Raw genomic sequence first — 27983 nt, 5'->3', positions numbered from 1 at the left:
GTATAAGAATAGTTTTCGAAGCATTAAAGTGCAGGTCAGTCATTTTATTGTTAGTTATATAGTTAAATACCTGTGGAAGTATTTTTCCCAATATATCACTAAAAGTTTTATAGAATTCTGTGGTCAATCCATCTGGTCCCGGAGCTTTATAGGGCTTCAACTTCTTAATTGCATCAGTTATCTCCTCTGAAGAAATTGGTTTAATTAAGTTCATATGAAGCTCATCACCAATCTTCGGAAAGATAATTTTCTGTAGAAAATCATTATTACTCTTATTTATATTTACTTCCTGTTGTTCACCATATACTTGTGAAAATATTAGTTCAAATACCCTCATGATATCTTCAGTATTGATATATGTTTTATTATTAAAGTGTATTTCAGAGATTTGAGAAGGTATTTTTGATTGCTTAATAATACGTGCTAGTGCTTTTGAGGGGGTCTGTATGTGATTGGCGTATTTTACCAGCATTTTCTGCTCATAAAATGATAATTTACTGTTTTGTAGTAAAAAAAGGTCCTTCTGACATTTTAATAACTCTGTTTCAGTTTGTTTACTATAATTCCCAATTAGATCCTGATCCAGTAATTTAATTTTAGTTTCCAATTCTTGTATGTCTCTCACTTGTAATTTCTTATAATAAGTAGCCTTTTGGAGAAACATTCCTCTAATTTGTGCTTTGGTAGTTGCCCATTCTATGTCAGACGGATGACGGTGTTCCGAAAGATTAGCTAGTAATTGATTAAAGAATTCCTGAGCTTCTTTTATTACCTCTTCTTTATGCAATAGATATGGATTTAATGTCCAATTATAACCTCTAAAGCATATCGTATGACTAGTGTCCTTATTAAAAGTTAATTTGATCCTAGAATGATCCGACAAATGTCGAGCTTGTATGTATATGTAAGGATCAAAATACATTAGTGCATCTGAAATTAGAAAAAAGTCGATCCTGGACCACATTTTATGACAACTTGAATAAAATGTAAAGTTATTAACATTCATGTGATTCTTATTATATTTAAATGGATCATATAATTTAAAATCTGTTTTAAATTCCTGTAACGCTATCACTGCTTGGTTATTAAAGGACCTATGAGAGCTTGATTTATCTAATTTAGGGTCTTGGTATGTATTCCAGTCACCTCCTATTATTATATAGTAATTATTATATTGATTCAGGATAAAATAAAGTGATGTTATGAAAATTTGTTGATTGGTACATGGGGCATATATGTTAAGAAGTATCACCGGTTTATCGTAAAGTTTGGATACGAGAATCACATAACACCATCTTCCCTCTTTGTCCATTTTAAAATCTAGGATTTTCTCTTGGTACTGACTTTTAATAATAATCGCCACCCCTGCACTATTAGTTGTCCCTTCCGAAGCTATCACCTCTCTAATCCATTTCTTATTTTTAAGGGCAGTCCATTGATCATTAGCCAAATGGGTTTCTTGTAACAAAATAAAACATGCTTTTGACTGGAGGAGCAAATGAAAAAATAATTTCCTTTTTTTCAAGTTCTGGAAGCCTTTAACATTCCATGAGTCTATTATCCACATATTGAGATGTTTAAAACTTTAAAGTGTATTTTAAAATTGCAAAACGATACTAGATTCAGATGTATTAGCACATTATGTAATATCTGGAAACAATCTTGATGTTCTATCCCTAACCAGTGCCTATCCACTATTCCCCTGGACCAGGACAAACATAGGTTTTTTACACTGTATAAACTTCTATTGGTACACATCATTACTAAATATCTGTTCTTTATCTTACAAAATAACGCACTAAAAACATGCAAAAAAACCTATAATAACTACATCTAACTCTACAAAACCTTGTGTTTCTCAACATCAGAATATGAAGTCAGGTATTCCCTCAAATATTCTAATCCTTCTGTTTGCTTGATAGCAGTATATAAGGACTTGACGTCAAGAGTAGCAAAACTGACAGAACTAGATGAAACATCTATATTCCTTAGTTCTTCCAACAAATGCCAGGAATCTCTGATGTAACATCTAGTTCTCTGTACAATAGGATTCAGAATATAGTCAAGCCAAATAGATATATTCTCAGTTTTAGAATGTTTTGCGGAAATAATAGGTCTAAAAGGTGGGTTGTGCTGGTCAACATGTAATTTTGGAATGCCAAATAATGTAGCCAATTTTGGGTGTTCGACCAACAAATATTCATAACTCTGATGATCTAATTCTCCTTGGCTAAACATGTCAAACAACAGTGTATCAACTCGTTGAAAACTTTTTTTAACAACATTGACACTAGTCACTTTGTATGTCTCACTATCACTTAACATGTCTATCATAGATTCATTATATTGAATGGTATCCATGACCACAATTTTACCCCCTTTGTCGGCCTTCATTGTTCTAATATCAGAATTTTTGCATAAATCTTGCAAAGCTCCCTTTTCAGAGGAACTTAGATTGTCATCACTTACATAACCTGTCATACTGCGAAACTCATTTTCACATTGATTTTGAAACATTTGCAAAGTAGTATGCAGTGGGGGGTTAAAAGTACTAGCTTTTTTCGGCCCAGTCATGGAAGAAGTTTGAACAGTGACCAACACATCATGCATTATATACTGTAGGTTCAATTTTCTTAAATATAATCTAAAATCTATTAACAATCTACCAATATTCACTCTATTATTAGGTATAAATGAAAAACCTTTTTTCAAAACGTTAACAGTTTCAGTGTATAAAGCAACTCCAGATAAATTAATAACATTGATGCTAAAATCTTCAGCTTGTCTTGTGGTATTCACTTGTATTTCCTCTGGTGGGGGTATCTCCCTCTCCCTTTCCCCTTCCATTTGTTGTGGGATGTATTGTTCCACTTCTGGGTCTGTTTGTTGACTGGCACTGCCAGCGGAAAAGGGCCTTGGTTAGGTCCCTGCTTTCCATTGACAAGTATTTCAGCATAATTTCCATTAGAAGAATTGCTAGAATGTTGGTTGTTAAAGTCAGAAATGGCACCGGCTTCTCCATTAGATACACTGTTGTGTCCAATATTCCTGTCAGAACCTCTAGAACCAACATCATTTGTTGTTGAAAATGCTATAGTATTTGTGGCTTCCTTAGCCCCACTGTTTAAAACAGGACTTCCACTGTCACTGCTGTTGTAGATCTTAACAGAAGGGTCTTCTACCCTATCTTGTAATAAATATGCATGTTTGGCCTGATAAGCCAAAATGTCTCTTTTTAGTTTGTGTTGTTTCCTAGTCACAATGGAAGCCCGGTGCCTGTCAGCCTTCGCTTCTACACCGTTGTATAAAAGAATATAATCTTTAAAACATCCAAAGCATTTGATTTTCTCATCTAGTGATTTAATATTTTCCCTAATAGTCTCAAGTTCTTTCAAGTAGTGTTCAACCAAAAAACCCATCATGGTGATGCCAGTGTTGTTATAAAGCTCAATAAGTTTGGTACTCAGTTCATCACCAAAAGTTACACAATTAGGGAACTTGGCTGTCCTTAAGCCCTGAGGCACAATTTTCCTATTTATACATTCACTCAAATAGGATAGCTCTAGCTCTAATGTGACAAACCTGAAAGCCATTTTTTCTAGGTCATATATGCTCTTTTTACAGTTAATAGTGTCAGTATAAGCACTACCATTTATCGACTTACTTGCTGCTGAATCAGATGCTTGAACTTGAACATCAGCAAACGGATTATTGAAAGATTTGCAAATGTAATCCCACACACTGCTTTCATTTATTCCCTTGTTTGTGGTGTTCAACACCGTCGTTGATGCTTTAGCTGAACAGCTAGTGCTAGCTGTGACGTCACTTCCTGTGTCGTCTGGCAGTAAATCTAAAACTGTAGCTGTTAAAGACTTCTCATTGGTGACTTTGACTGAACCAGCCACACTGCTTGCAGAATAACTAGCAATATCTGACTTAGAATGTTCCTTGAACATGGTGGAAACAAAAGTGTCTTTGACTGTTTGAACAATAAAAGCGATAAGTTCTTCTTGGGTTTTCTCTCCCACAACCTTGGCAGGACTAGAGCCACTGGCAGGAACTGGATAGACAGTCAAGTCCAAAAGACTGTCTTGACTGCTAAAACTGGCACTCTCAGCTGCCATGGTGATTCACCAGCTGGACCACAAACCTCAAAAATTACTGACAACCAAACAAAATGAAAAAAATGAACTGCAGAACTGCTGGAAAAAAAAACAAGTAAACCAGAAGCCAAACATTTAGTGCTTTCATCCACTGTTTAATACGTGAACTTCCTCAGAAACATTTTCAAGTGATTTCCAGTTCCTTAAATAACTTACTAAACAGGAAATGACATCATGACCATCAAACTAAAAAAATAAACAAATGGGATTTTCTACAAAAATGAAGTGTTATCATAATAATAACAAAAAAAAAAAATATATATATATATATATATATATATATATATATATATATACAAATGAATGTATATACACATATATACACATACATCTGAATAAATGCAAAAATACAGTCATAAAAATGCAATACAGTAATAAAAATGCTGATCATAGCCCACTTATTATGTTTGCCCACAATACACAGACTGAATGGTCAAATGAACAGATTTACATAAAAGTCCAAGATACTATTGCATGAAATATTCCCCTTTCTCCAAGGTATGGTGATCTTGAAGTTGGTATATATAAGTTTGGGGGGATATAGAGGGGCTTTCCCCCTGCAAAAAGAAGTGATTTTCGAAAATTGCTCTTCTCCTGTCTTTCATTTTTTTTTGTTTTGTTTTTTGTGGCTTTTTGGCACTCGGCATTCAGAGCTAACATTTCAATAGGGAGCCAAGTTCACTTAGAGAGTGAAGCTCAAGAGGTGAATCTTGGCATCCACGTCAAGAACACATAATACAGGGTTATGATCAGTGAGATGATCATAATTCTTTATAGGGCATTGAGCTTTATCTGCTCCATGAACTATTAGTTACAGGGGAAAAAACTGCAAAGGGTTTTGTTGGCTTTCAAAGCTGTAAAACACTTAACGGGTGTTTATCAGAAAGACAGTGAAATGCTGTCCGTCATGTTTACACTTACCTTTAATGCATCTCAACTGTCTAGATTTTTGCAGAATGTCCAGATTATTGCTTCATATTTTTGGACAATTCCTCATAAAATCTGGAGTTTTCAGACCATACCACCAAGAACTGAAATCGCTAAATACTGACATAAATTTGAGTTCCAGAATTCATATCCTTCAGAAAACGTGCTAACACACATCCAGTTATTCTAGTGAGTTTCTAAGTTTTTATAGAAAGCTAGGGGCACCTTACTGGCATGGACAGCAGACAGAAACAAATATTTTGTTCTGCCACTATTTGCTGGTAAGTACAGGTAGATTTTACTGCCAAGTGCTAGACTTGACCTTAATTACTTAAGCAGGGAGTGCTTAACATTTATTAAGGTTGAGTCGCATGTCATTCTGGCGCTTAATTGGTTTGTCTTTTTCTGAATATTTGAGAGTAATCACTGTACTCCATGCACTACGTTGCTGTTTGTACCATTTTAATAGCTTTTATTGTTCATGAAATATTTGTTTCTTTGTGTTATTTTTTTTAAGTTGATTTCCCAGAAAGTGCTTTGGAATCCAAGGATATGTATAGGCTGCTAGTGGTATAACATTCCACATCACACAGGGGTTAAAGGTTAAAGTATCTCAACAATTAACTTATGTTAGTACTGTTACATTTACTTTCCATCTATATAGACTTGCAAGAACAGTGAAGTATATCCCGCTTTCCCAGTTTAACTATTAACATTGCTCTGATACATTTGTGGAGTTCAGCCACTGAGCAGTTTGAATATCTGTTACCTGTAGCTGTCTGCCTCCATCACCTGTCATAACTGTACACTGCTGTAAGGCAATATGTTACAAATGTAAACACAGAGATATTAGAATCATAGAAGAAGGACTACATGTTTTGGGTGCTAGCAACGGTCAAAGGTAAAATAGCTGAAAAGTATCATTTTGATTTTTACCTTTAGGTGGCAAAGTCTGTGCCAGCATTACAGACAGAATCACCAGGGTTGCCATATATCTCACTCTTCACTGGGTCTTCTCTTAGCACTCTCTTTCTCTCTCTCTCTCTTTGTCCTTCACATCTGCAACAGTGATAGAATAGGTTTTATAATGCAGCAATGAGGAATGCTTTTCATTGATTGATTAATTCCACTGCAGAAATGAAGATTTTTTTATTTTTTATTTAGTTTCTAAAGTGGTAACACACTGTGATTAGGACTGTTTTGCTGTAGGTAAATGGTCACTGTCATATGTAATGATACAGTAGCAGCATTCACAGTGGCTCTAGGATAGACAACAGACTAAGGTTGCTGCACTGTCACAGTGAACAAGAAATAATACCTTAGAGAAAAATGTTCACGTGTGTGGTGCATGTGCATGCTTGTGTGTGTGTACATACCTGTGCTTGTTTTTGTGTGTGTGTGTGTGTGTGTGTGTGTGTGTGTGTGTGTGTGTGTGTGTGTGTGTGTGTGTGTGTGTGTGTGTGTTTGTGTGTGTGTATACTATTCTTGCAGTTGGTGCAGAGGTTAACATTGCAGGCTGTAATTCCTGTGGTACAGGCTGTGTGATCTTGAGCAAGTCACTTAACAAGAAATTCCTTCCGAGTCACCCATGAAAAGGGACTGTGTGTGCCCTGTGGGTCTACTTGATTAACAAATAGAATTATTATGGCTGTGTGTATGTGTGTGTGTGTGTGTGTGTGTGTGTGTGTGTGTGTGTGTGTGTGTGTGTGTGTGTGTGCGTGTGTGTGTGCGTGTGTGTGTGTGTGCGTGTGTGTGTGTATGTGTGTGTGTGTGTGTGTGTGTGTGTGTGCATGTATGTGTGTGTGCGTGTATTTGTGTGTGTGTGTGTGTGTGTGTGTGTGTGTGTGTGTGTGTGTGTGTGTGTGTGTGTGTGTGTGTGTGTGTACAATGTGTATGAATATGTATATGTGTAATCGGCACTGCTATTAGTACCATACACTTCATTTTGTTTTCTGATGGATGGTAAAAACTTCAATCACAGTACAGGGGGCCAGCAATTACTTTATTTGCTGTATTTGTGGTGGAGTGCAGTTCAGTGTCCAGCTCTTTTGAAACAAAAAAGTGCTGATGAGTGTATCCAGGCAAAGTCATTTACATGAAGTACAGAATTTGAGCAATACCATTTGCAAGTAACAAAATGTAAAGTGCATATTTAAAATGACAGTTTGTTTACAGCTTCTAATCTCACACTTGTCTGCTTTCTCTCCTCTACAGTTTTCATTTCTTTTATCACAACACTATGACTATAACTACATTCCCTTATGCCTGTTTTTCACTTCCATTTTTATTCTATGTTTAACTATCCTCTTCAGTCATCTCATCTTCTGCCTACACATCTAAATTTAAAAAATTACTCTCATAATTTCACATACATACCAATTCATATCATGTACAGTTCTCAAGATTTTTTCCTACCTATTCCACCACCCAATTATGACTCAGTCACACTCAGCCAATCTCTGTCTGTATTGCACTCTGCCAAACAGCAGACTAGCTGTGCTATTTTCTGTAAGAAGCTCCTTAGCAAAGCTCCTAATTCATATAACTCCTATATTAATCATTTAACTGCTCAGGGCAAATATCAAATCCATTACTGGTCCAATAGCTCACACCTACTTTTATAGGTAAACTACAATTCTACCACTTCCACTTACCAACAAAATAGCAAGTGAGCTCAGCTATGCACGTTTAAATGTTGGCAGCTTATAGAATAAACTAAAATAGACAGACACCTTTCTGCATTTCCATTTTCCACACCTTGTCTCTATAAGTAAATAACGGCTCAAAGATGATACTCCAAATCTAAATATTACTTTCCTTGATACTGTACCTCACTAGACACCTGCAACAGTTGGAGAGGCCACAAAAGTACCTCACAACGAGGATCCTAGGCCTTAAACACATGTCCTACATGGACAGACTCAAACAACTCCAGCTATTCTCTATCTCGTATCATCTACTAAGAGGCCATGTCTGACCCAGCTCTGTTAGAAATGCTACATCTAAAGAAATACCAATCCCTCCGCACCACATGCTCCACAGACCTCAAGCTCATTACCACAATCAACAGAACATGCTGGAGGGACAGGTTCATAACCCAGAGACTGCCCATGCTCTGGAACAGACTTCCCATACATGTCAAGCAGGGCACCTCACTTGCCCTCTTCAAGCAAAATCCTGATGACTGGATGGGAAATAGAAATAGAAAGTTCACCCCAGGGATCACGCCAGTAGCTCTACTTGATAGAGGCACTGGGAACTAATGACTACGGCACAATGCCAGAGCACTTCGAATGGCTAAGCTTGTAAAGGCCCCAGGGCCATTAGCCTAGTACACACCTATGAACCTGTGAACATCTAATAACAGGTCCCCTGTATTTTGTTGAACACCATTCCTTAGACAAACACAGGGGGTGGGGTTTAATATCAATAGTATGGATAGCCAAGCAGTGGAAATGATGATGGTATGTAATGTTGACACAGGTAAGTGGCGGTTGGAGGAGTAGGAGTGTTTGTGTGTGTGTTTGTGTGTGTTTGTGTGCTTGTGTGTGTGTGTGTGTGTGTGTGTGTGTGTGTGTGTGTGTGTGTGTGTGTGTGTGTGTGTGTGTGTGTGTGTGTGTGAGTGTTAGGGTTAGGGTCAGGGATGAGTGAAGGATGGATGTTGGATGTTTTTATATGAGTATGTGTATTTTAGGGTTAGTGTCAGGGTTAGGTTAGAGAATAGATATATTCTTGTTTGTGTGTGTTTGTGTGTCCGAGTGTGCCTTGTGTAGTGGGGGTGTTACGGTAAGGTTCTTATGAAAGGTAACATGTAAGGGTAGGGTTAGGAGAAGGGGCAGCATTAGGGATAAGGTCAGCTCCCATTACTAAGGTGGTATGGGGGGGTGGAGTAACCATCAGTGAACCACTGATAATCTTCTCTGTCTTATCTTTTCTGCACGGGATGTAAACCTAACACATCCAAGGATCTGTTTCCTGGAATTTCTTAAAAGAGGGAATGTTTATTTTGTAATTTACTTCCTCAGTACTGATGATATAGAGTATAATGATCTGTTTTCCAAATGTATCTAGCCTGTTTTGGATTTATAAAATGATTTACAGAAACCTACCATATGATCAATATTATGTGGGGGGGGGGGGTCATAACAACATTGCTATTATAAGCATATTTCTTACTTTTTGTATGAGTACAATATGGATTTTTCATTATTTATTTTTATTTATTTAACATTTGTTTATTGGGAAAATCCGACTTGGAACAAAGCCAATTTTCAGCAGAGGCCCGGGGAGAAACACTCCAGACTCATGTCTTTGTAATGTGGGAGGAAACCAGAGTACTCAGAGAAAACCCACACGAATGCAGGGTGCACATGCAGACTCCTCACAGAAGGCACTCCAAACCACAGTACCTCTTGCTGTGAGGTGACAACGTTACCGCTGCACATTACTATACATATAGTCTCGGTACTTTAAAGAATACTGAGGTAAACCCGTGGTGCACATAGCCTTTGCAGCATTCATCTATATAGAAATGAGTAATACTCTCATACCACATCCACATCTGTGCTTTGTGTAGCGAATCACATATTTCAAAAGAGATTCTATGCAGTGCTGTGAGCTGAGTGCCATACAGCAAAGGGATGTGATTGGCATTCATTCTACAGCACAGCCCTGGCGATAATAACCTAAAATGTCTGGAACTTCCATATTCTGTGCTGGGCAATCCCTGACAGATGCTGAAGTTCTGTCTCTAACTCCATGACAACCATTTAGAAAATTCTGGGCAAGGTCAACCTTTTAGCAACTGAGGGAGGTTGGTGTGAGCACACTGGTATCTGGGAGAGACTGCAGCAATTTCTTGTCGGTTTGTAATCTGAGGTGGACATGAAAATGTTGCCGTCTATTAGCTCTAGCACAGCTTTTCTCAAGATCCAACATAAATATGTGGTTCCCATCATTACAATTCTCTGATTTGTGTTCTGTTTAAAACTCCTGTGTTTTGACACCAAAAGACAAGTTATCTCCTTTCCCTGAAGTTTAATGGAAAGCTGTTAATGTCCTTATCTCTAATATGGTAGAAGCAGTAACCCCTCCAAAAATTTTTTTTTTTTGCTTTTGTAGGTATTTCACCTATCATACCTCTCAACCTGCAGACATTCAGACATAGAAAATAGGAGCAAAGGCCCTTGAAAAAAATGGAACATCCAGCTAAAAAGCTGGACATCCAATTAACATAATATCCGAATACCAACTAGCACATAACTCTTCCTCCTTTAAGTAGGGATGTGGGATATTAGTTAGAAACACATTTAAAAAACAGATAGTGATTGAAAAAGATAACCACATTATCAAAGAGACAGTGTAAAATCTGTGGACTTTAATCACAAAATTGTACCAGACAAGGTAATTTATTTTTGCTTCAGAAAAACGGAGTTGTACGATGTGTGTCCGCTTTCTTTAAATGATTGTTGATGCTAGCTTGTTGGTCATTAGGTCTAGTTTTCTGTGTACTAGACAGCTTCAAAAATCACCCGTGATAAGAGGGGTTTCATTAAATTATGTGAAGCAGTAAATCAAGTCTGAAGATAGGAGCATACCTTCAAAAATAGGGACATTCTAAATCAGGCCTGAAAATAGAAACATTCCTCCAAAATAGACATCTGAGAGGTCTATCACTTACTTATCTGAAACAGGAAATAACATGTTACTTTTAGCAAAATCCTGAGTACAGATTCATAAAAACTGGTTTTATAACAACTAGACAACTGCAACGTAACACAAATGCACTTTAGCTAAGGATTTAGCCCTTGTGACATTTCTTATCCTATTTATTTACCTGGAAAAAGGACAGCTAGACTTTCTATAACAAATTCCATGCTGTGAGCAGTTAAAGTAACATAGCCTTGGGTGACATGTTTTGTGTATACCACATACAGGGAAGAGTACCTTACCCTAGGCTTTATGATTTTAACTGCATAGCTACATAAGGCATAGCAGTGTCTTCTGCTCCCTTTATTGTTTGACAAATACAATAATCTTGAAAACAGTGATACTGTTTGCAACATAATTAATGCAAATAAGGACAGGGAAACAGATTTTACTGAGTAGATCCGTGACATTTTGATTTGTACTTTATTATGTTGGGTAATAAGATATAGTATTGTAAAATGAATGCAATAAAAACATGAGTGCTGTACTGCGAGAGACTGACCCTTACCTGAGGCTGTATTGTTAACTATTCAATGATATGTGTATCTTGCTATGTTAGAAACAACAAAATGTTTAGACATTGTATTAACTCTACCATGCTAATATGCTCCTTGTTGCAGTGAAGTAGTTTGATAGTGTAAGGCAGTAGTTTCATCACTGATATAATAAAGATGAGTCCAATATCACACACCATAGGAATCCAAGTGAGTAAATAATCTGCTTTATTCCTCTTCACTTGAACACTGTCAGGGGCTCAGAAGATAGTATATCATCTTTGAAGCTAGAAGGTCAGAAGACTCGAGTTCTATTCCTACACCAGGTCCTTGCTGATACTGGCACGGCTGTGCAGCATAAGGGCGATGTTGCATTTTTGAGTATATTATCCTTCAGCTGAGATGTAAACCAAAGTGCCATCTGCCTGAATTGCCAGCAGCTCAGGTGGATGTAATACATTCCATAGAACTTACCAAAAAGAGTATGGGTTCTTTTATTGACCTTTATATGTTTACAGATTTACATATTAGCACATGTACATATTTATAAATTCTGATAAATATCAAATTCTGCTTCATACATTTCATCACTTTTTTCTTCTTTCTTAAAAATATATTTATTTATCCTCACACTCTTTCTACCAGAACCATATTCTGTTTTTTCTTAATATATCCACCAACACACACTAAACAGAACTTCTTCAGATCTTGATTTACATATTTTCCGAATAATATAAAACATACTATTATCTAGTTTTTGAATTTTCTAATTACTTGTGTTTGTATAAAACCCATATAATATTGTATTCGTATTGTCTTGAATACCACATAAGAGATCCCTTTTCAGTATCTTACTCAATAATTTCGTAACTCCTGCACACCATAAAAACACATGTTGTGATACCTCCACTGCTTCACATGCAAAGCTGGTCTTTCACTCATTGCTTTATAGAACATTTATTCTTAAGGGGCAATTATCGAAAAACAGGCAACACAAGAAGTCGTGACACATGATTAAATCATTGAATCTCTTTTTTTCTTTCATTTATGGCATGTTTGAAGTTTTCGTGCAAAATCTCTCTAAGATTCTACATAACAAAAACAAAAACATACCCTGGGATTCAGAAAGAATCCCACTACAGTGATAAGAGCTGTTGCCAAAAGGGTCTGTTTTTCAGACTGCAGAAAATGTGATTCAGAGGCATGTTGGCCACAGCGAGGTAAGACATCATCATCTACTCTGCATGTTTCTGAATCACTAGTAATTACTTTGATTGTTAAACAGCACTTTCCTGTGTTAAGCATCTCCAGTGGCCCATGCATCATGTTGATAAAAGCACACACACACACACACACACACACACACACACACACGCACACTGACACCTGTTACCTGTCACTGAGTTGCCAGAACATCCTTTATGTATTATGCCAGACATTAGAGTTTTATACTTTTTTATTGTTCAGAAAGTGCACCATGACATTACACCTGTTTAAAGGAGTTGTGTCTCCTTAACTGGACAATCCCTACACTTCACAAATGTCCCTGACTGCACCCCAGCTCTGTTTCCCACACCTCACAAACAATTAGTCAGTCAGTGACTTTAGGAGTTTCGTAAGTTCTCAAAATACATTCCAATACAAGCTCTCTTAGTGACTAAAGCTCTGAATTGTTAATGAGCTGCTGTCTGTGCCAAAGGTACAGGGTTTGAATAATTTTCCCAATTTTATTTTAACCTTGAATCATTTCCCCAATTTTATTTCAACCTTTTTTCAGTGACATAATGTAATATTTAAGAAAGCTCCTGGTGTCTTGTGGTAGTGCAGAAGACTACATCTCTGGCAATGAACTACTTTTTCTACTGAGGGTACAGGGTTTGAAGCTTTTGGTGACTTGTGCTCCCACCACCCATACATACTATTGTTGTATTAACGTTTTAAGTGACATTAATGAAATATTTACAAACTATTCCTGGTGTATAGTGCCACCCCATCCCCTGCCCATACATCTTTCAGGCTGCAAGATCATTGTTTATTAACGTTTTAAGCAATTTTAGATGGATATTTAAAGATTTTGCCTGAAGTCTAATTTCCCTCCACCTATACATCTTTCTTGTTACCAAACCATTGTTCTAGTAACTTTTCATGTGGCTTAGACTATCCTTGTTTTTCAGTGTTCCCTCCCCATACTGAGGATTTGTTTGTTAGTTCTAGGCTGTCAAGTTGGAGGTATGCCTGCTGCAATCATACACATATTCACGCATTCATACACACACACACACACACACACACACACACACACACACACACACACACACACACATACACACACTGTCCCTTCCTAAACCAATCACACTCAGGGACACACTCCATTCACCCATACATACATATACATATGTACATACATACATACATGCATTCCCAACCAATCCCCTAAGTAACCCCCTTGCTACAACCAACCAGGCAGACACACACATGCACACACTCTCACCTAAGGTCACTGAACCCTCCATAGCCGGCGTTAGGCACCCACTAACTCACGACTTTGGGGAGCCCCTGATCATCTGCCCACATACAAGGGCCCCCCACATGAAGCAGCTGCGGGTTTCTCCACCTCCTCTGCTCCTTGTTCAGCGCCTCCTAAACATTTGCATGGCTGTGTAATATCACTGCATGACTCCTCTTTTTTTTTTTTTTGCTTTTAGTGTTAACTGTTGCCTGGGTGGCCACAGAGGAGCAGCGGTTAGCATTGCTGCCTCACAGCAAGAGGTTCTCTGGTTCAATTCTTGGCTGTGGTGCCTCCTGTGTGGAGTCTGCATGTCCTCCCTGTGGTCGTGTGGGTTTCCTCTGGGTGCTTCGGTTTCCTCCCACATCCCAAAGACATGTTGTAGGTGGATTGGACACTCTAAATTGGCCCTAGGTGTGAGTCTGTGCATGTGTCTTCTGTAGAAGGTTGGGTGCCGGGCTGGCAACTCGACACTGTAAAACTCCACTACCAATCATGAGCGGACAGGTGATCCGCTGTGGCGACCCCTAACCGGGAAAAGCCGAAAGAAGAAGAAAAGAAGTGTTAACTGTTGCCTGTAGGCTGCACTCAATCAGGTCCACTTCAGTAAAGCAAGGGACCTAAATTGGATATTCTTGAAAGTTGCCTTGTTTGGATATAACTATACTGAATATTTATGCTATTTTCTTTTTGTTTCCAAATGGAGTAGGTTGGCTTGTGGAAGCTTATTTGGGGAGGAAGAACTGCTTAAGGATGTAGGGTATGTCACTGTGTCTAGTACACTTGGCTTTAATGCAGATTTGTCTGCTTTAGCTGGCACCAGCATTAACTGTCGCATATTAAATAAGTGTGTGTGTGTGTGTGTGTGTGTGTGTGTGTGTGTGTGTGTGTGTGTGTGTGTGTGTGTGTGTGTGTGTGTGTACTATTGTTACGATGAATCTGAAGCTAATGGTTTTTGGCCAGGTAGTCTTAAAATGAGGTATTTACTACCAGATAATTTTATGTTTACAGTTATCCAAGGTGTTTTGTAGGGTGCAATGTTTCCCCTCTAAACAGAAGTTCTGCTCACATGATACTATACCCTGGAGTGACAACTTCTTTATCTTTTAGCTTTGAATTTTAAACATGTTTCACTAGGATAAAATATTAGGTTTGTTATGTACAATTCAGTGAATTTAAATACTCCTGGCATTTATGCACTTTATTTTTGATCATTGTGAGATGGGATTGCTGGATTATGTATGTAGTAAATAACATTGGTTCAGGATTTGGCTTTATGTCTCCACTAAGTAGGTAAATGTTTCATTAAAAATATAGCCTTAACTTTTCTTTTAATTGTGATTCTTTATTTAGTAGCAAGTGGTTAAAGGTATTTTGGTTTTGGGATATCACTGCTGCTGTAATTAATAGCTGAGAAGTGATGCAAATCGCATAATACACATACTTTGTATAATGCTGTGCATGTGTAGAGGGTAATGGCAGTCTGTAGTAATTTATAACAGGAGTATAGTTAATGCTGTTAGTACGGTTAATATTTAGTTTTGCACACATATTTTAAGCTTGCATTTGGGCAATGTTTGTACTGTAGCTGAAGTAGTGCTTATATGTAGTTAGGTTTGTAGGCATTTCTTAGGCAGTAGATGTGGGTTTATGTATTTAAGTATTGTATGCATCTTGAATGCTGTATGGGATTTTGTGCACTAGCACAAACAATATGTATAGGCTGCACTCTTATTGTGTGATGCTAGTTATGTATGGTTTACATAAAGAGAGGAAGGGTAAGACAGAGTATAATGGCAAAAGGCCAGGGGAGGACTGGTTTTGGGACAAAACGTACAGAATATTTCCCCTATGAAACTATGCCAAAAACTTTTAGTTGTCATTCTACAAAAGTGATGGCATTGTTTTGCTATATCTACCCCTTGACTAGATAATATAATTTAAGAAATTTGCTCAATACATCAGCAGTGATGTCTGGTTTGTTAAGCCCACATAAAATGAAGACTTGAAAAGTTCTCTGTTTATTCTTCTAGACAGCCAGCGACAGCTAGGATAGGTTTTACTATTATAGCTATCCTGTCCATCCATGCAGTAGTATTAGGGTAGGGTTACTTTCACAGAATATAAGGTCTGCCTCGTCAAACAACATTACATCCATAACATGCTCCCATACTCCTGAAATTCCCAATATGGCACTATATTTATGAAGCATATGGTAGACATTTTCTTCCTCTTACTACTTGCTTGAAAAGTTTCACCAGTAAACAGAACACAGCAACATCATATCATGCAATTCAGCTGATGGCAGAATTCCAGTCACCAGAGTAACCATTATTACCCCTGACAAGCAGCCAAGGAAAAATAAATTCAAGTAGAGATAAAGATTAAATGGCAAACCAACAGTTATACTGGAGATGCTCTTCATCTCCTTTTTAAACAAGCTCTGCAAAATTTGTAAAAGGGGGAGGCGACCAACAACAGAGTGTTGTGGTACACCAGTGGTGACTGGGAGGCATGGATAGAGGGTCTAGTGCTATTTTATTGATTGATACCCATTTGACAAGTAGCATTTGAGCCATAGATGGTTGGGGCTGAGATGAACCTAGTGAGGACATCTGAAGTTTGCTGTGACAAACTGTGAAATAAGGAGGAGTATAGTTTGCTGTTACCTCTAACTTTATTGACAGTATCTATATAGATTAAACATGCAGTGTTAGTACTATGGAATGGAAGGAAGCAGTGTTGTGTGGGAAATAGTAGTTAGTTTAACAATTGTTTCTGAATACATTTTTTCAACTATTTTGTAATTTGGAGAGTGGGATAAGATTGCTATGGGTCTAAAGTTAGTAATGTTTGTTGAATTTCTTCCTTTGTATACAGCGATAATGTGTGACTTACTCCAGAGGGGGCAATATGAGATTCCTATACTGACCTATTTATAAGGATTGACACAGGACAGGCAAGTTGGCTGGTATGTTAAGGTACTCACTTGGAAAGTCATTAGCTGACGTACAGCATGACTTGAGTTAAAAAGAGTAGTTTTATACAGGATGTGGGTACAGGTTTGAAGGTAAAAGTGGATGTGGTGCCATGTGGCTGCTGGCAGGGTTGTGTTTAGATGTTGGGGAATCCTTGATTAGGGACACCATACTGTCTATGAAATAAGAGCTGAATTCTATTGCAGTTTTGATTAGTGAGTTATTAGGAGAGGGGCAGGGTTTAATATTTGGCTGGAATGTAAGATGTCTTTATTAGTTGACTAGAATTTTTTAGGGCTGTGTTTGCTACCGTTCTTAAAGTTGCTTTTTATTATGGTTGTTAAACATTCTGATGTCTGAGATGTTGTGATGTTTCCTACTTTTACCATTCTCTCCATGTTTTTCTCTATCCTGCATTAGCATTCTACTCATTTGGATAGCCTAAATGCATTATTTGTTTTAGCCTGTTCCTTCTAGGGGTCCCCTCCTCACCAACCCTCTCCACACACCCAAACATGTCTTGTGTGTCTGTTGTCTTTTCTATGTCTGTCCCATGGCTGTCTTGTGTGCTTCTGTAGTGTGACTGTTCTGCATGTCAGTAGCTGTCTTGTGTTATGGGGTCATTTTATCAAAAGCTTGTGTATTTCAGTCTTGCTATAGTGTTGCCATCTTCTTGTTTAGGAATCTGTGTGGGTGTCTCAGTTCTGTCCTGCGGTAGTTTGCCTTCATCTTGCAGGGGTCTCTGTTCAGTCTTGCTGTAGTTTTGTCCTTATCTTGTGTTTCCCTGTCCTTTGTGAAGGAGTCTGTGTATCTGTTTAGTCTTGCTATAATGCTGTCTTTATCTTGTGTCAGTGCCTTTCCTGTATGTGGGAGTCTGTGTGAGTGTTAATGTTCAGTCTTGTTGTAGTGCTGTCTTTGTGTGTGCGTGTGTGTGTGTGTGTGTGTGTGTGTGTGTGTGTGTGTGTGTGTGTGTGTGTGTGTGTGTGTGTGTGTGTCTATGTCCTGTGTGCAAGAGTCTGTGTAGCTGTCTTGTGTGTCTCTGTACTGTGTGAGGGAGTCTATGTGGATGTCTGCTCAGTCTTGCTGTAATGCTGTCTTTATTTTGTGTATGTATCTGTCCTGTATTTGGGAGTCTGTGTGGGTGTTGATGTTCAGCCTTGCTGTAGTGCTGTCTTCATCATGTATGGGTGTCTATGTCCTGTGTGCAAGAGTCTGTGTAGCTGTCTGTCTTGTGTAACTCTGTCCTGTATGAGGGGCTCTGTGTGGGTGTCTCTATTCAGTCTTGTGGCAGTGCTGTCTTTGTCTTGCGTGTGGGAGTCACTGTGGGTGTCTGTACCTCTGTGGGACTGGCTGCTGTGATCCGATATAGAGACTTGTTGTAATGTAACAACTTTGCTACGAAATTCCAGTCAGTTTGTGCATGTAACTGTGTGAGTGGCTATCTTGCTGTGGTACAGGGGCTTGTCATAATGTAACATTGGTACTTAATGCCAGTCAGTGTGCGTGCACCTTGACACTTCCAAGTCTTTTTAATGGTCTGAATGTAGTAACACTATACAGTAATGGTTAAAGGAAAACTCCACCTTAGAACTAAAAAATCTATTTTTTTTCACTCTATCTCTGTTTTCTGAGTTATTTTAACATCTCAAACTTACTCTGACTGCTTCTTATAGAATTTGAATATATTTCTCCAAAATGGCTCCCAGTGGGGCTTGACATACCAACGTGATCTTATTTTATTTCAAGCCTTTCTCTTTCCCATAATCCATTTCAAGTCTGCTTTATATGAGTCATGCTAGACATAAGGAAGTAATGGTGTATTCCCATTCCATTGACATGTAATGGGATTAGTGTCAGTCACTGTCATCTTATATACTGTCTGTAACTGAACTGCTTCTTTTATTTCTTGAATGACCCTCATTTGTGTGTCTCAGGGCTTGTTTTATACTATACCAATGAATTATACAGTTGCAACCAAAACATTTGCTAAATTGCAGGCATTTGTTCAAAGTATCTTTTGTAGTTCAAGATGAATTGACAGCCCCCTCCCCTATACTTTGGTAAATGTGCTGATACTGTACAAGAATTACAAGAAAAAAATATTTTCTGACTGTTCTCTAAATGTCATAGACATTTAATTCATCTTAAAATGTAAATGTAGTATAAACATTTAAAGTTTAAAGCTTAGTATTTCAATACTGTGATGCTGCTTATGTAAATTTGTCAAAAGAGGTGACAACTGCCTTTGAACCATTGACTGATCTAATTGCTCTGTTTTGCTATGAAAGGCATGGCTACATTGGCAGCAGCTGTGAATCAGTTTAAGCTCTCTTGCTCTCTGCAATAAAGACAATGGAAAATAGTTTCACACCTGTCTGATTTGTTTACAGCAGCCTTAGCTCTGACTACAAATTTCTCTGTGTTTGTGGTATATCATGGAGTTGTAGACGAATTCCTCTGCAACTTATGCGAGAAGTTAAGCTTTAAAAAAGTGGGTGGTCTTTCTCTTCCTTTGATACCACAGTGAGGAAATGAAAGTTTTATAAAGCACAAGCAGGTTTCAGATACCTACACAGTACTGGAATCATATTGTAGGAGAAAAGCAACATAGGAATTGAGTTAAACTGTATAAAAAGGTGGAGTTTTCCTTTAAATGGTGCTGGATGAGCTTGACAAGAAAGGGGGCATAACGGCAACGTGGTCACACTTTATATTCTTCTGGGTAGGGCCCCCAACTTGAAACCTGCTGGAGGTCCCCAAAATGCTAGCACCGGCCCTGCAACCCTCTGCACTAACCTATATATGCAGCCACACATACACACGTACTCAAGCATAAATAGGTTCATAGGTTCATAGGCAAGTACAAGGCTAGTTGCCCTTACAGGCCATTTCATTTTAAGACTAGAAAATTTCCCTTTTTGTGCTCAAAATAGCCTGTCCCATTTGGCTGCAGATTGGCCTTATCCATCCCATGGTCAACAATTATATATTACCCCTAACGAGAATAACTGCCATCATACTATGGATATTTGGAGGGGACCCATGCATAGGATAAAGCATTTAGGAGGTGTCTGTCTATTAGTAGTACAGGGGGGCAGTCCTGGGGTAAATTCTCTGTTTCCCACACATAGATCTAAGTTGCTTTTGAATATGGACAGGGATGAACTTTGTTTTATGTGAATAGGGAGTCTGTTCCACAGCAACAGTATCCTCTATGAAATATACCTATTCCTCCAAACCGGTCTGTTGATGCTACACAAGATGTTTAGATCCCTAGACTGAGTATTTGACATGCTGAGGCACAAAAAATCCATCAGTAATGGGTTGGAGGATGCAATGTATGCCAGACACAGGTCACTTCTTAGCAATCTATAGGATACAAGTATAGTGACAGGGCTTTGAGTCAGTCTAAATAAGACATGCTGTTTATGCCTTGTATGCCTTTAGTAAGGTGTCTCTGTAGGCTTTCCAGATGTTGCATGTGTCTGGACAGATACATGCCAATGGGGGCATTATATTCAATGGGTTTACTATCAAAAGTTTGATTGGAATTAGGAGAAGCTTGGAAGACCAAAAGGCTGTTTTCTAGTTCTTTCAAGTTCTCGTAATGTCAATTTGGAAAATGTTTAGCTCCACATTAGCGAATGGTAGTGTGCATTCACTAATGTGAATCAACGTTCTGATAACAGATTGCACTACAGAGGGGATTAGGAAATGTACCCTTTTCTCACTGTAGTGTGATCTCGGAGTTGGAATATATAATATTGCAGGGTGCAGGGGGGGAGCAGGGGGACTTGTCCCCCTGCAAAAATGTTACTGGTAACACGGACTTTTGACATTGGAATTTCTGGAGTTCAAATGTTGATTCCATATTACCATTTTTGAAATTTTGGTAATTCGTTATTACCAATTTCGGCTAACTGGTTCAATCAAAAGATGGAAACTTATTTTGGTTTTCCACATTTTGATAGTAAACCTATTCAATGACTTGCCCTAATGAGTGCTGACCAAAGGATGACAATGACACCCCTAATTCTAGACACAGTCCCTCTGTTTATTAGCTGTGCAATAGACACATCTCCCATGTACATTCTCCACTATTACCTGTCCACTAAACTCCCTTGCAATTACCTCTAAAGTAATTTCACCCATTGAAAGTAATGGGTGAATGCAAATTTTTGCTAAGTTCATTCACTCACTGAATCATTCAGCTGCATATATACCTTAGCACATGTATATCCAGAGGAGAGCTAATTAGCATAGGCTGCTCCCCCAGAATGCTTAGTTATCATTTGGGGGAGGCCACAGAGACAACCTATCATAGTATAACACCTCTTTATTGCAAAAAGTACAGCTGTATAAAAAAATCTTACCATAACAGTAGATGTCCTCCTCACTGTTGTAGTATCCAAAACAGAAGGGATCTCCCACCCAGGGCAGCCTGACACTTGGCCAGTATACAAAAGCCGGATGATCATGTATGCACTGTACATCACATTTATGCTCCCTGAACAAAATGTAGGGCATAAATGGGACATACGGATATACTCACAACTGAATTTCCCCAGAAGAGAATAGTCTTCATGAGGCAAAGAAGCCATGTGCATCCAGAAGGAAAAAATGCAGAAGAAAAAGGGGAAATGCTCAGCAAGAAGGGAATCTAAAACAAAAAACATAATAAACAAGAGGGGCTTGGAGGGAGTTAGCGAATACTGCAACAGTGTAAATAAGGACATCTACTGTTATGGAAAGTTTTTACACAACTGTATTATGTTCTTCTATATCACTGTTGTATTATCCAAAACATAAGGGAGAGTAAAAAAGCTCAAGAAACAGAATGGGAGGTGGAAGGCTGAGGAGAGCCCTCAAAAAATCCACATAAAATGGTTTCAGTAAAACATGCTCTATTCATACAAACTATATCCAACTTATAATACTTAGTACAGCAATGAACTGAAGACCAAGCAGCAGCTTCAAGGATGGAACTGGTGTCCAACCCCTTGAACAAGGTACCAGAAGAGGCAACAGCCCTAGTGGAATGACCTCTAACAGAAATAGACAGATTTTCCATGAAAAGAATAACAAAAGAAAATGGCCTTAGGTATCCAGGAGGAGATGGTTTTCTTAGATACAGCCAAACTCAATGTCCTGGGATGAAAAGTAACAAACAGCTGATCAGACTTATGAATGGCCTGAAGTTTATCCAAATAGTACCTGAGCTGTCTGTACAAATCCATGGTATGCAGGATCCTCACACTAGCAGACTGAGGAGAAGGGAAAAGGGAAGGGAGATGTATCAACTGATTCAAAGACAACTGATTTACTACCTTGGGCATAAAAGAAGGATTAGTACAACGGGACCCCCTGTCCTTGAGAAGAAAACAAAAAAGGAGAAATAGCCATAAGGGTCTAAAGCTCAGAAACCCTCCGAGCAGAAGTAAGAGCCAGCAACAAAACATTTTTCCAGGTACAATGTTGTAAAGAAGCAGAATCTGCAAGCTCAAAGGGAGCCTGAGTCATTTTTTTCCAACACAAAGTTAAGGTCCCAAGGAGAAGGAATAGGTTTCCTTGGAGGCCTAATATGTAGGATGCCTTTAAGAAATTGTTTGACCTCAGAACAAGATCTCAAAGGAGGATTCAAGAGCAGACAGGCAGAAATGGCTGACAAATAAATGGTCTTCACAGAAGAATAGGCTAGGCCAGACTGGAGCAACTCGCACAAATAAGAGAAGATCAGAGCAACCCCCACTGAAAAATGGTCCTGGTTATGAGCATGGCACCAGACAGAAAATCTTTTCCATTTGGACATATAAAATTTTCCGGTTGAGTATCTCTTTGCCTCCTGTAAAATCCTGAACATGTCCTCAGAAAAGAGGTGTCCAAAAGGGATTAAAACCCTATCACCCACAGTGTCAGTTGAAGAGTGGACAAGGGAGAATGGATGAGAGACCTCTTGTCCTGAGAGAGGAGATCCAGTTGGTGAGGTAACTTTTGGTGATTGCCCCGGCTGATGCATTAAGAGGAAGAACCAGTACTGTCTTGGCCAAAAATAAGTCACTAGCAAGATTTTTGGGGAGACCAGCTGAATCTTCTGCAGGACTCTTGGAAGCAGAGGGAGAGAAGGGAAAGCATAAAGAACCATCTCCTTCCAAGGAAAAGAAAGGGCGCTCATCTTCCAAGCCAGATATCATGGCACTCTGGAACAGAAAAGATGAAGCTGTCTTTTCAGTGGGGAGGCAAAAAGATCTACCTGAGGAATACTCCACTGATGCACAATGTCCAGCAACACATCTCTGTGAAGCATCCATTTATGAGCCTGTGTTTTGGATGTACTCAGATTCTGCCACTAGATTGTGCTCAGAACTAATGTATACTGCCTGAAGAGTTAACTGATAACTGACAGCCACCTCCCAAACATGAAGAACCATCCTGCAGAGGAGGTAAGATTTTTTATCACCCTGATTGTTGACATACCATATCACTGTAGTGTTGTCTCCAGACAACTTCAAGGGATGTGGAGAGAGCATACATGAAAAGTCTGAAGGGCCAGAATCATCTCTTTGATGCTGATATGATCTGACTTCTGATGGGGAGGCCAGAGACCCTGAACTTTCAGGTGAACAAAAGAACCCCCCCCTCCCCATGTCTAAGCAATGATGAACAGTTCTTGAGAAAAGACTGGAGGGTGAAAGGCAGGCCTGGACTGAGAGCAAACTGTTGAATCCACCACTCAAATTCCTTCTTTAGACAGGGAAGGAAATGTACACTGAAATCCAGAGTGTGATAATTCTGCAGTCAAACTGACTTGAGGTACCAATGAAGCATCTGCATATGCATTCTGACAAGAGGAAGCAATGGAATAGTAGAGGCCATGAATGCCAGGACTAGAAAAACTTCCCTGGCTGGCATGGAAGTCAGATGAAGAAGACACTAAACGAAAGCTTCCAATGACAAAACATTTGGAGGTGGAAGAGAGGCCAACATTGGCACTATCTGAATCCTGCATCCCAGATACACATGATCCTGAAAGAGAAGCAGGATGGACTTTTGGAATTTGATAATGAACCCCAGAGGTGGCCGCGGTGGTGCAGCAGTTAGCGTTGCCACCAAGCAGCAAGCGGTTCTCCGGTTCGATCCTTGGCTGGGGTGCCTTCTGTGCAGAGTCTGCATGTCCTCTCTGTGGTCGTGTGGGTTTCCTCAGAGTGTTCTGGTTTCCTCCCACATCCTAAAGACATGCTGCAGGTGGATTGGATACTCTAAATTAGCCCTATGTGTGAGTGCGTGCGTGTGTGCCTTTCGTGGAAGGTTGGGCGATGGGCTGGCAACTCAACACTGTAAAACTCCACTGCCAATCATGAGTGGACAGGTGATCCACTGTGGTGACCCCTAACCGAGAAAAGCCAAAAGAAGAAGAAGATAATGAGCCCCCGACTTTGAAGAAGAGAGATGTTGAACTTCAGATCTTATAAAAGGCAATGGGGAGAAGGCACCTGAAGCAACAGGTTATCTAGATAAGGAAAAATCTGAATGCCTTGGAGCCTGCAGAAAGCAGTCACAGAAGCTAGGCATTTTCTGAATACCCTTGGGGCAGTAGAGAGACCAAAGGGCAAAGCAGAGAACTGAAAATGAAAGGAAGACACAGAGAAACATAAAAACTTCCTGAAAAAAGTGTGAATATGGGTATGAATGTAAGCATCTTTCAGATCCAAGGACACCAGAAATGCCTGTGGTAATAAGAGGAAACAGGGTTAGTAGAGTAATCATCCAAAAAGAAGTGACTTTGTGAAAGGTTTTGAGATGAGAGAGATCCAGAATAGGTCTCCAAGTGCCCTTCTTTCGAGGAACCAGAAACATTCTTAAATAAAGACCCTTTCTCACTTTGGAAGGGAGAGCAAGTTGAATGATTCTTTGGTTCACCAAGGACCCTAGAACCTCCAGGAAATTAGAAAGTTGCTCTAGAAGAGGTTGACGAATCCCTGAAAAAGGAGGGAGAGACTTCAGTCCCATGAAGTAACCCTAATGAATGATAAAAAGAACCCAAGAGTCTGAAGTGATGAGATGCCAGTTTGGAAGACAAAGGGAAAGCCAATGGGACAAAAGAACCTGATCTAAAAGAAGAGGGGGTGAATTGTCAAAGAGAAGCAGGCTTATCAGATAAAGGAGGCTTCTGGGCCACAGAAATCTGAGAAGCCTTTAGCAGAGGGGGCCTGCCTGCCATTCTTCCTACCCTTGGAGGTCTGGTGGGGTTACCAGCAAAGAAAAACAGATCTAGAAGGATAATTCCTCTGGAACTTAGGGACGGGAGAAAAAATATGTTTAAGATCTTGCAAGGCTTTGCCTTACTCTTGAAGAGACTTAAACATGTCAGCAGCAGCAGCAGTCCCTAAAATACATTTATTATCCAAAGGAGCATTCAACAACTTGGCCTTAATGTCCTCAGGCAGAGACTGGAGACAAAGCCAAGAGTAATGCCTCATGACAGACCCAAAAGCCACAGCCCTAGAAGAGGCATCAGCAGCATCACAGCTATACTGAATAGAGTGACAAGCCACTTGAGAAGCAGAACCTAAAATAGATAAGGCGGAGTATTTGCCTTCAGAATCAGGGAGGTCAAAAATAATCTGACAAGCCTGAGCAATCAAGGTCAGAGCATATCTGGTCATGAGGGTCCGGTAATTAACAGCCCTAAAGGCCAAAGCAGAAGCAGTGCAAACTTTCTTACCAACCCTCTCTATTGCCCAATTATCCTTATCAAAAAGCAAAAGTTTGTAAGAGGGTAAAAGCTTAGAAGTTTTGTCAGAAGAGACTGACATCACAGCAGGATCAGCAGAAGGACATTTAAATAAAAATTGGCAATCCTCAGGAACCTTATAGAACCTATCAGGTTTCTTAGGAGTAGAAGGTTGAGAATCAGGAGACTTGAAAGCTGCAATGAAAGTATCTAACAAGGTAGCCATCACAGGTGGAATTGCTGATGGTTTAGGAGTAATCACCTGAAGCAACTCTTAATATCTTCTCTGAATATCAGACACTTGAGAAGAATCCCACTTAAAGTATTCCATCATCCTAGCAATTGTGTCCCCAAAGGACAACTCCTCAAAAGGATACTTCTCTTCATTAGAACCATAAGCCAAAGGTGAAGGCATCTGTGAAGAATAGGATAAAGACCCTCCATCAGACATGGAATCCTCATCCAAAGAATACAGTTCCCTAAGCCATTTAGAAGAGAGTAGCAGGTATCAAAATCCCATGAAAAGGCTTTATGGCCATCAAGGCAGAAAACAAGCCTTGAGTAAACTCTTGCCATTCCCTCTGTGGATCCTTAGGATGGACAAAAATATGCTTCAGTTTTTGTCTTTTGAAGTCCTGCTCTTTGATGAACTTGTGCCAGGAACTGAAATGGTTTTCAAAAAAAAGTAGGGACATTTTCCTAGTGTCCTTGTTTTCCCCTTGTTAGTATGAATTCCACTGTGGGTCTCGCTAAATAGAGGCTGCTGACCATGTGGTACTAACCCAGTCAACACAATGTCAATTAATAAATAGAAATAAAATTAAATGCAAATTAAAATATGTGCATGTTAGCAAAATTGCATTCTGAGTTAGAAACAGAAGCAGAACATTTATTTACCAACTATAGTGCTGTATCTACCAATTAGAATCTGATACCAAATAATCAATCAGAAAATGTAGAGTGTGGAAACTTCCATGATATATTAAGATTCTCACATAAAAATGATAACAGATGTTCCTTATTGCAAATATCTTGAGCATGCAAGAAATAGCCACTTTAACAAACAAATATTCAGGTAGTTCAACAAAAATATGACAATTGCAAGGTCAATAATATGTAAATTATTAGAAGTTATTTTATTTGGCATGATTATATGTTATGATTTCATCAGTTTGTTTCAAATCAAGGTTATATGTCAAAAGGCCTATGTACCTATTCTAAATAAATTATATTGTGGATTTAGGTTTCAAAGCAGAAGGGAGTGACGGGGGGGGGGGGGGGGACAGATGATACCTGGTTTCTATTTTATTAGTAGTAGACAATATTACAGATGTGGAAGTATTTCTCTTGCTGGGCAATGGGCAAGGGACTTGGAAACAGACATTAATCTGAAATGGAGATTTTTGAGTAATAGTGAGAAAAGCTTTGTACAGAGTTTAGTTTGGTTAATAACATTTATAGGTCTTGTTGTGTGGGGAGGCCTACACAAATAATGCAAGGATTCTCTGCATAGTCTGATTACTTTAGAAAGGTACATCATGACTATTTATGTGTCAGAGTAACATTGGTAATATCTAGATTGTTCTTAACAATATCTAAACTAGTGCTTGCTTTAATGTAAATTAGTAGTCTATTCTATGTATCAGCTGCTCTCTCAGAGAACCAATTAGTACACCTGTCATTCTTATATAATCTCCTACATAGGTTGCCTGATGATGCTCTACTACTTCTTGATAACCCCAAAGATTCCCAGTGGTAGTTGCCTCTAAATGCCCTATATACCTGAATAAGATCTCTTCTTAAATAGCTATAGGAAACATTGCACATGTTCAGATATTTTAGTCTTTCATAATAACTTAAAATTTTCAAATCCATGGATGCCCTTGGCATACTTCCACTGTATTCTTTCCAATTTACTAATGCTTCTTTTCTTATAAGGTTTGCATATTGTTATTCCATACTCAACTTTGGATCTAATGTTACTAACAAACAATAATTTCATCATTTCTGATTTTGTAGACTTTATCAATCTTTTTTATGACCTATAGCTCTGCAATTATCATTAACAAATTGGTTGATGTAATTAGAAAAACTCAAATCTATGGTTGTAATGAGAAAGACCTCATTATCCTCTGAATCACCCTTGTTTACCACTAGTACTCTCAGATGTGATGGCATTGGTTCATAGGTAGTTATAAGCTTGCAGTCTAGGGGACCTTTGTGGTGCCTAGCCCAAATTCCCAGTTGTCCCCAAGCACTATCTGGAGAAGTGACTAGTTCAAGGTCACACAGTAGGAAAATTAGGGCTGTGGGAATCAAATCCTGTCCCACTGGAATTACAGCTCTCAAGCTTAACTCTCTTTACCACCTGCCAGAGGATTAAGGCTGTCATTAGTGTTTCCCCTAGCAGCCCATGTATTGCACTGGCAATGTCACCTGCCCACACCTACACACCTACACACACAGACACACACA

The sequence above is a fragment of the Protopterus annectens genome, chromosome 8.part0 (genome assembly GCF_019279795.1).
Source record: "Protopterus annectens isolate FY-2018-M chromosome 8.part0, PAN1.0, whole genome shotgun sequence".
NCBI lineage: Eukaryota > Metazoa > Chordata > Ceratodontiformes > Protopteridae > Protopterus > Protopterus annectens.
This window is presented reverse-complemented; position numbering follows the sequence as displayed.